Below are 10,128 nucleotides of genomic sequence, written 5' to 3'. Positions count from 1 at the left end.
ACCCACGCACCCTTAATAGGGAGGGGCCAGCAAACACACAGGGACCAAGCCCTACCTGCAGCTGGCTCACTACCCACCCAGAACCCAGCCCTGGGGCCACCATCCAGCACCTGTGACCCTGCCCCAGCCCCTGCCCCAGGAGCAAGTGCAGTGAGAACACCCTGTTTCCTCCTAGCTCAGGGCAGCCATGACCTGCAGCTGGAGTGAGGCGCACTTGGGCCTGGCTCCAGGGGTAGAGAAGGGGGCCCTGCCCAGCATGCTGACCCTGCTCGAGTCTGTTGGACGGGTCTGGGAAGGCCTGCCTCCCTCCTCCGCACAGACCCTGAGGGCTCCTCCTCTCCAGCATGGCAGCCTCCAGACCGAGTGTGTCCTGTGCCCACGCCCTGTCCCCCTGGGTCGCCTGCCCAGACCGAGTGTCCCGTGCCCATGCACCATTTCCCGGGTCAACTGCTCAGACCAAGTACGTCCTGTGCCCACGCACCATCTCCCAGGTCACCTGCTCCTTCTCCACTCACCCAGAGGAAGGTGACGAAACACGGGGATCTGATGTAATCTGACGTCTTCCTGGGGATTTCCTGTCCCCCAGGACAGGAAGTGGGCATCCATAGCTGGGGGTCCGGCTCCTTGTTCTAGTCTGTGGGAACTCGCCTAAGAAGGAGGCAGTGTCCCCAAAGCAGGAAGTTCCTAAGGAAGGAACCTCTGTCTTTGGCTCCAGACAGACCCTAGGGACACTTTCCTGAAACCACTGAGATCTGCAGAAGCTGACGGTCACCGGGATGGGTCAGCTCTGCAGGAAGCAGGAAGAGGCCATGGCCCCTGCACCCAGGTCCCTGACAGGAGATGCCTGTGTGGGGACCTTTCCAGAGGAGGGAGGCGTCCCTAGCTCCTGTCATGGAAGCAGGTCATGCACCTTCAGGTTGGCCTCAGACCAGTGCACGGCCAAGGCCCCCTGCCCTCTAGGGTCCACAGATGGGAGGGGAAGGGGGTTCAGCTAATGCCACGCTGGATACCATGGAATGCGGGGGCTTCCAGATGTTAGGAGGTGGGAGCACTGCCTGCCACTCAGACTTCCAGCAGCAGAGACCTCACCGGGCAGGGGTGAGCCTTTCACTGCTGCTGCGGTGGTACAGGAAGCCTGTCCCATGAACGGTAGGAGGATAGGAACCCAGCAGAGGACGACCTCCTTGACATAAAAACTGCTCCACAAAAGACCCAGGGAAGAGGAAGGAAAAACAAACCACAGACTGGGAGAAAATGTTTGCAAATTGCATAGCAGACAATGGACTGGAATCTACAATCTATTCACAATGTATCTCAAAATTCAACAGCACAAAAACAACCCACTTACAACATGGACAAACGACATAAAGAGCTATTTCCCTGAGGAGGACAGGCAGAAGGCAAACGCACACAGGAACAGGTGTCCAACACCACGCACCCTCAGCGTTCTGACACTAAACCACGGCGAGGCCCACGCAGGTAATCCCAGGACTTTGGGAGGCCGAGGGGTTGGATCACTTGAGCCTCAAAGTTCAAGATCAGACTGGGCAACATAGCAAACCCTGTTTCTTTTTTCTTTTCTTTTCTTTTTTTTTTTTAATGTACCAACCTTAATTATGCTACCTTTAAAAATTCACGTTTTTTTTTTGAGACAGAGTCTCGCTCTGTCGCCCAGGCTGGAGTACAGTGGCCGGATCTCAGCTCACTGCAAGCTCCGCCCCCCGGGTTTACACCATTCTCCTGCCTCAGCCTCCCAAGTAGCTGGGACTACAGGCGCCCGCCACCTCGCCCGGCTAGTTTTTTTGTATTTTTTAGTAGAGACGGGGTTTCACCGTATTAGCCAGGATGGTCTCGATCTCCTGACCTCGTGATCCACCCGTCTCGGCCTCCCAAAGTGCTGGGATTACAGGCTTGAGCCACCGCGCCCGGCCCACGTTCATTTTTATACAGTTGCATTCAGTGTGCCCAGGGTTACATTCTGAAAGCCAGAGAATTTTCTAGCACATGAGAGTCATATGATCCCAACTGACAATCTGTTATTGCAAAAATCCAAGCAACTGTTCAAATTTGTATTGCACTCCCCTCACTTCCACATCAAGCATGAGCTTGAAGCCAATGAAATGTGTAGTTAGAACGGACTTTGTGAATACAGGCAAATGAGAAGTTATACTTCATGTGAAAGACAGATATTTCATGTGAAAGACAGATATTTCATGTGAAAGACAGATATTTCATGTGAAAGACAGATATTTCAGTTGTAACCAAAACGAAAATGAATCAACAACAGAAAATGGCTGTTAAAACAAAAAAGCTCTCATGATTTCAGGTAGCAGTTTTCAAATATAGTGACCAGGCCAAAAGGAGAGTTCCTCAATGCTAGGGTCAGTCAATAAGTTCTGAGCATCCCAGTCCTCTTAAAAAGAGCAGTGACAAACTATGAAATGAAAGGGTCTGGGGCTATGCCACCAGAAGACTGGCAGAGGAAACTGGAGATAAGTAGCCAGATGGGGCAGAAGAGACAAGGTCTGAAATATATGAGACTCAGGACCTATGAGCAGAGGTTCTGGTGAGGCAGATTTCAGCTTAATATAAGGAAGTAATTTCCAACACTAGGGTTGCAAAGTGGTTTTCACCAGCAAGTCAAGACCTTTAGCATTGGAAATGTGTGTTCCACTAGTGACTCATGGGTGTTTAGCAAACAGTAAGCTAGCGTAGATGACCTTTGCAATTTTAACACGCTGGGATGAAACACTGTGTGCTTCCAAATTAAATTTTTAAAAAGGATACTAGAAGTATCCTCTTTTACTGAAATTTTTTTTTCATGAAGCAACCCTGTTTCTAAACAAACAAACAAACAAAAAATTCCCAGTGAGATCTCATTATATACCTATTAGAATGGCTAAAATAAAAAATAAACCATTGCCGGCTGTGGTGGCTCACGCCTGTAATGCCAGCACTTTGGGAGGCCAAAGCAGGAGGATCACTTGAGGTCAGGAGTTCGAGACCAGCCTGGCTAGCATAGTGAAACCCCGTTTCCACTAAAAATACAAAAATCAGCCAGGTGTGGTGGTGCGTGCCTGTAATCCCAGCTACTCAGGAGGCTGAAGCAGGAGAATCACCTGAACCCAGAAGGTAGAGGCTGCAGTAAGCCAAGATCCCACCCTTGCACTCCAGCCTGAGCAACAGAGCGAGACTCCGTCTGAAAAAATAAAAATAAATCAAATAAATTAATTAATTAACCATGGCCACCCCACATGCTGATGGCGAGGCAGAGAAGCTGGGCCACCTACATGCTGCTGCTGGGAGTGGACGATGGAGCAGCCGCTCTGGAAGACAGCTGGGTGGTTTCTTATCAAACTAGACGTCCAGCTCCCACGACCCCATGATGCGCCCCAGAGAAATGAAAGTCACGTTCATACAAAAACCTGCTCATGAGTGCTCATAGCAGCTTTACTTGTTTTAGCCAAAACCTGGGAAGCAGCCCAGATGTCCTTCAATGGCAAAGGGTTCAGCTGGGTCCATGGGCACCAGGGCAGACAGCCCAGCCACAGGAAGGAGGCGCTGCTGAACGGTACAGCCACCAGGGGGAGCTACAGAGACTCTCCGGAGTGAAAGTGGCCTCTCAACAGGTCACCCCCAGGACGACTTCCTCCGCACAGCTCTCTGAAGTGGCAATTCTGGAAACAGAGAGAACCGATGAGTGGCCACAGAGGCTCCCAGATGCACCTCCCCACGGAGGAGGGTGTAATATTGCACCACAGTTATGCAAAATGATAGTCTTGGGCCGGGTGCAGTGGCTCACGCCTGTAATCCCAGCACTTTGGGAAGCCAAGGCCAGCGGATCACCTGAGGTCAGGAGTTCGAGACCAGCCTGGCCAACGTGGTGAAACCCCATCTCTACTAAAAATACAACAACAAAAAAAAATTAGCCAGGCATGGTGGCGGGCACCTGTAATCCCAGCTACTTGGGAGGCTGAAGCAGGACGATCGCTTGAACCTGGGAGGCAGAGGCTGCAGTGAGCTGAGATCACACCACTGCACTCCCGCCTGGGCGACAGAGCGAGCCTCTATCTCAAAAAAAAAAAAAAAAAGGAAGGAGGCCCCTGCTCACATGTCAGGATTTAGGCCCAGGAGACCCAGGGGTGGGCAGAATGCGAGGGACTGAGAGCTCAAGGCTGAGTCGGCTTGGAAGAAAAGTGAAGGTGATTGAGCTCTGTGCGAACAAAGCTGGTTGTGCGCTGTTTTCCTTTTTTTTTTTTTCTTTTTTTCAGAGACAGGGACTCACCTTCCCACCCAGGTGGGAGTGCAGTGGTGTGATCTCGACTCACTGCCGCCTCGACCTCTCAGGCTCAAGCCATCCTTCCACCTCAGCCTCCCAAGTAGCTAGGACCACAGGCACGCACCACCACACCTGGCTACTTTTTTGGTGTTTTTTGTAGAGACAGAGTCTCGCTGTGTTGCCCAGAATGGTCTCAAACTGCTGAGCGCAAGTGATCCTCCCGCCTCAGCCTCCTAAAGTGCTGGCATCACAGGCATGAACCACGGTGCCCAGCCACGTTGCCATAGTTTGGGTTTGGTTTGGTTTTATTGTGTTTTGGCACAGCCCTTGGTCAAACCCTGCAGAAAACAGAAAACTGACTGGTTTCAACCGGCGTGGGAAAACCTGGGTACCCTCTCTTGTGTTTCCCTAGAGGCGCCCAGGCCATCAGCTTCATGAGCACCCAGCGGATACGGTATGCCTGGTACCACCGTGGGAGGGCCAGCTCTGGACACAAGGAGGACGGACGAAAGGCCGAGACTGACCCCAGCCAGTGCGGATCTCATGCGCCGGCTGCTGGGTTCTCCTCCCAGTGGCCACCCACCTTCACGCTCTGCCCTCGCACCCTGGGGCCATGAGGCCAGACAGACTGGGCTTCCATCTGCCACGTTCCTGGCGTGCACTTTAGGCGGGCACGTTGCTCCAGTTCTCCCTCTGTGCCATGACAGCAGTTACAACTGAGGGCTCTGGGTGCACACGAGTGTGCAGTGAAGGTCAGGCATCCATGAGGTCCACTGTCATACACTCCCGAGGGACCCCCAGCCAGTGCTGCACGACCACCGGGGTCACAGCAGCTCTGTCTTAACCATGTGCTGGGTTGTCCTGTAAATCAGTCCCAAGGCCACAAACCCCAGGATCACAGAGATCTCCCTCAGGTGCTGGGGGCCCTGGTCCAGCCACCCCCTGCCCATTGCCCACACTCCACAGCAATGCACCCCACTGCTTATATCTCTGGTGGACTCATATCACCCTCCCCCAGGGACCGTGGTGCGCGCCTATCTCTTCCTGGGCCCAGATCTCTTCTACCCAGGATCCCGTCTCCCCTGGACTGTGATGTGGGCGGCCTCAGCACTATGAGGCCAGGTGTCTGCTTTCCCCACAGACACGGGACTCTTGTATCTTCCCCGCTGGCTCCCTGGACCCAGGGCCATGCAGCTCGGTTGGCTTAAGACCACAGCTCACCCCTGCTGAGGATTCCAAGGAGCTTAATAGCTATGACAAAAATAATCTTAGAACAGACCTCTTCATAGCCCTGGGAGGAGATGACTGTGACCTTCATCACTCCCATCCTACAGATGAGGAAACTGAGGCACGGGAAGGCTAAGTGCCTTGCCCAGGACCAGACGGCAATTCTGAGGCAGTGCTGGGATCTGAGCACAGGCAGCCTGGCTCCTGGGTCCACACACTCATCCCTACCCACAGCTCTCTAACATGGTGGGACGACCTGTGCTTTGTCATGCACCGTGGCCTTCCAACCTCTGCCAGCTGCACAGAACAGGTGTGGATAAGGCCTTGGCCATGCACCATACACAGGATGGTCTCTGTCTTGGAGAATCATGAAACAGCACTGGTCTCCAGGGCCAGGTGGGCTGATGTCAAGTGCTGGCTCCACAGCTTACTTGCTGTGCAAATCAGCCTGGTCCCCTGCCCTCTCTGAGCCATGGTTCTTCATCTATAAAATGATGATGTCCATGGTTCCTACCACGTTGAGCTGGGAGGATTACACACAAAGCACCTGCCTATGAGGCACGTGGTGCAGGACTAACATAGTCCTGGCAGTTATGCAAATGGCCAATTCACCAAAGCCAGTGTGACTGCAAAACAGCCACAGAGCTTGCACTTGTTATCTGTTGCTACATAACCCATTCCCCCAACATGTACTGGTTGGAACAGCAAACGCTTCTCTCAAGCTTCTGTGGGTCCGGCTCACAGGAGCAGCTCAGCAGGTCCCTCGGGCTCAGGGTCCCTCGTGGGGTTGCAGCCGTGCTGTCAGCTGGAGCTGTGTCACCTGGGGCTGGCTCCCCAGGCAGCTGTTTCTCATGACATGAGTGTCTCCATAGGCTCTGGGTTTCCTCACAACATGGCAGCCAGCTTCTCCCAGAGCAAGTGACCAGAGGGTGAGTGCAGTCAGACGCCATGGAGCCCCTCGGGATCTGTGTCTGAAGTCACTCTGTCGGGACCTCACTTTATTCCGTCTGTGGAAGTGAGTCACTCAGCCCAGGCCATACTCAAAGAGGCGAGTGAGGTTCTATCTCTGGATAGGAGGAGTGGCCAAGAGTTTTGCCTCAGGTTTTAAAATAGAAGCATTTCATTTTCACTGACCACTTCCATTCGCTGTTCATTACAGCTCTGTAAGAAAAATTGCCTCTGTGTCCCAGGTCCTGGCTGCTGCCACATGACAGAGAGATGGGAAACAGAAGGCTGTAAAGAAACAGGCTCCCAAAATACATTCCTGACTATGTGTCCTCACAGACAGATGCTCCATGGCCATGTCTGTATGCATGAGAACACGGCCATGGGCCGTGGTACTTGCTGTCTGTCCCCCTGTCAGGACAGTCCCTCTGCTGCAGAGAGCATGGCACACCCACCATCCCTCTTTCAGTCTCTGAGGAGGCTTCCCTGAGGCCATGCCGCGGTGCTTAAGGGTTGCAGGAAGCAAAACCGGGAATGACGGAGGCTGCTGGTGTGAAGCGAAGCGTGGACACATGTCCTTTGTTCCAGCACCTCGAATGGAGAAACCTGCTCTTCCCCACTTCCCCACCGCTGCACGTCAGGTGTCTGCCCAGGCGTGCAGCCCACTCTTCCTCTGGGCTGCTGGGCTGCTCCTGTGCTGAAACCATGTTGTCCCAGTTACTGTTGCTTCCAAAGGGCTGTGTCTGCTTGAGAAAACTTTCTTCCAGTGTTCTCCGTTGGTTCCTCAGCTGTGTCTTACCATTGGTATTTCCATGTAAGTTCTAGAATTAGCTTTCCTTTTTCTTTAAGTTTCTTTTTTTTTTTTTTAAAGACAAGGTCTCACTCTGTCTTCCGGGCTGGGTCACTGCAGCCTCAGCCTCCCAGGCCCAAGCGATCCTCCTGCCTCAGCCTCCCGAGGAGCTGGGACTACAGCACATGCCACTATGCCCAGCGAATTTGTTTTTTTTTTTTTTTTGTAGAGACAGGATCTCATTGTGTTCCCAGGCTATTCTCAAAATTCTGGATTCAAGTGATCCTCCTGCCTTGGCCTCCTGAAGTATTGTGATTACAGACGTGAGCCACCACGCCTGGCCTAGCTTTTCAAGTTTACAAAAGTCTTGCTAGGATTTTGATGGGAATCGCATTGCGTCTGTGAGGTGAAATTGACAGCTGACATTTTACAAATACGAAGTCAGGCAGCTCATGAGCTTGGGCTTCATCACCATTTATTTGGCTCTTGTTTAATGTCTCCCAAAAACACTGTGTAATTTTCCCCATGAAGATCCTCCACGCGCTTCGTTGGATTGATTCCAAGTTACTTCATGCCTTTGATGTTGTAAATGGTGTCTTTCCATTTTCATTTTCATTTGACCCTCAGAACTGGCTTCTGATGACCCTAAAGTAGAATCCTCACTCCTAGTCAAGACCCACAGGCTCCAGAGCCCTCACATCCTCCTCTCTGGCTTCCCCAGCTTGATAGAGGCCTCCTTGGCTCCCCAGCTCTAGGTGGACCAGCGGTGGGGCGAGAGGACTCTGCCTACCCGGCTCCAGCTCCTCAGCCTCCCCTTCTAGGAGCTCAACTGAATGGGCAGTGAGAAGTGGGGACTCTCCAAGCCAGCCTGCTTCCCAGGGCTAGCCCGGGGCCGGCGGGGGCCCTCATGCCCTGCCTGGGGCCTGCTCCTCCTGCCTGCCCTGCCTTACTTAACATCATAAACTTCACCCTGTAAAGAGCCCTGATGTGGTGGGTGGGCAATGCCCTGGGAGGGGCTCAGACCCCAGTCCACGCAAGGAGATTCATCCTGCAGAGAAACCCCGTGAAATCCCAAGGGGAGAACATCCGCCCTGTGAGTGCAATGAACTCACGGAAACCTTCAGGTCTAGGTAACCTGTTACCAACACCAGAGAATCCATACAGAGAATCTGCATAGGAAGAAGCCCTGGCCGGGTATGTGGCTCACGCCTGTAATTCCCTGCTTTGGGAGGCCAAGACAGGCAAATGGCTTGAGCCCAGGGGTTCAAGATCAGCCTGGGCAACATAGCAAGGCCCCATCTCTACCAAAAAAAAAAAAAAAAAAAAAAAAAAAACCTAAAAAATGAGCCAGGCATGGTGGTGCACACCTGTGGTCCCAGCGACTCAGGAGGCTGGGGCAGGAGGATCGCTTGAGCCAGGGAGGTCGAAGCTGCAGCGAGCAGAGATGGAGCGACTACACTCCACCCTAGGCGACAGAGCAAGACCCTGTCTCAAAAAGAGAAAGAAAAAAAGAAGCCTTGCAATGATCCTGAGAATGGACTTTTAAATGTAGCTTGGATGAGCTGGACAAACTACAGCCTCTCTGCACAGAGAGTGGGTTTACGCTGGAAGGGAGCTTCCTCTACTGCCCAGCCTGTACCACACCGGATCAGTTACCTCCGAGTGAGTCCGTCAGTGGGTGAACATGGGAAAGATTATGTAATTGGAAAATAAATGGATTTATCACCAATGTCTTGTCACAGATTATAAGCCCGAGGGGCAGGTGTTAATTCTTCCAATTAAATTGGTGTGACATATAATTAAGGAATGTGCCCACAGGTAAGGAGCTGAGGTTTCTTGGAAGAATGATTCTGCTTAGTGGCCTGACATTTTTGTGTCTCTTGCTTGTTCTGCATCCAGAAGCCTCACTGGTTCATTTGTTCATGCAGTCGCCTTGCCTGTGCTCCAAAACAGAGGTTCCGGACCCCGGCCGCACACAAGAATCATCTGGGAGTTTTCAAAACACTGATGTTAGATGCTGGCCCCTCTGCCCCTACCCCAGCGGCGGTGGAATCTCTTAGAGGTGGGGGGGCCTGGTCAGCATTTCTCCAAGCTCTTAGGAGTTTCAAATGAACAGCCCGAGCTGTGCCCTGCTGCACCAGGGAGCTTGTGCCATCTGCTGCCACTCTCTAGGCCAGGCCATGTGCCTGCTTCCCAGGTCTGGCCCGATCATCAGAGTCACTGGGAAGCTTCTAAAATTAGAGGTTATCAGGCTTAACCCCAAAGGCATTCTGTTCGACCAGCTCTTGGACGATGTCTGGAAATCCCTTTTTTTTTTCCTTTTTTGAGACGGAGTCTCGCTCTGTCACCCAGGCTGGAGTGCAGTGGCCGGATCTCAGCTCACTGCAAGCTCCGCCTCCCGGGTTCACACCATTCTCCTGCCTCAGCCTCCCGAGTAGCTGGGACTACAGGCGCCTACCACCTCGCCCGGCTAGTTTTTTGTTTTTTTAGTAGAGACGGGGTTTCACCGTGTTAGCCAGGATGGTCTCGATCTCCTGACCTCGTGATCCGCCTGTCTCAGCCTCCCAAAGTGCTGGGATTACAGGCTTAAGCAACAGCGCCCGGCCTTTTTTTTTTTCTTAAAAGGATTCCAAACTAATTCTGATTATGAGCAGGTTTAGGAATCAGTGCCATAAAGGGTGTGAAAACCAAGGTGGCAGCTCTCCCAACAGGCAGAGAAGACCTGGGCGCTCCCTAGGCCCTGCCATGCCCCACACCATCCTGGGCATCCTCCATCCTCACACCCTTTGGTCTTCACTAAAGATCCCATGAGATCCAGTTCCTACCCCATCATGCAGGAGGGAACGCTGAGGGCACTGAACGTCGCGCAGGAGGGGACACTGAGGGC

The sequence above is a fragment of the Rhinopithecus roxellana genome, chromosome 17, assembly GCF_007565055.1.
Source record: "Rhinopithecus roxellana isolate Shanxi Qingling chromosome 17, ASM756505v1, whole genome shotgun sequence".
In the NCBI taxonomy this organism is placed as follows: domain Eukaryota; kingdom Metazoa; phylum Chordata; class Mammalia; order Primates; family Cercopithecidae; genus Rhinopithecus; species Rhinopithecus roxellana.
This window is presented reverse-complemented; position numbering follows the sequence as displayed.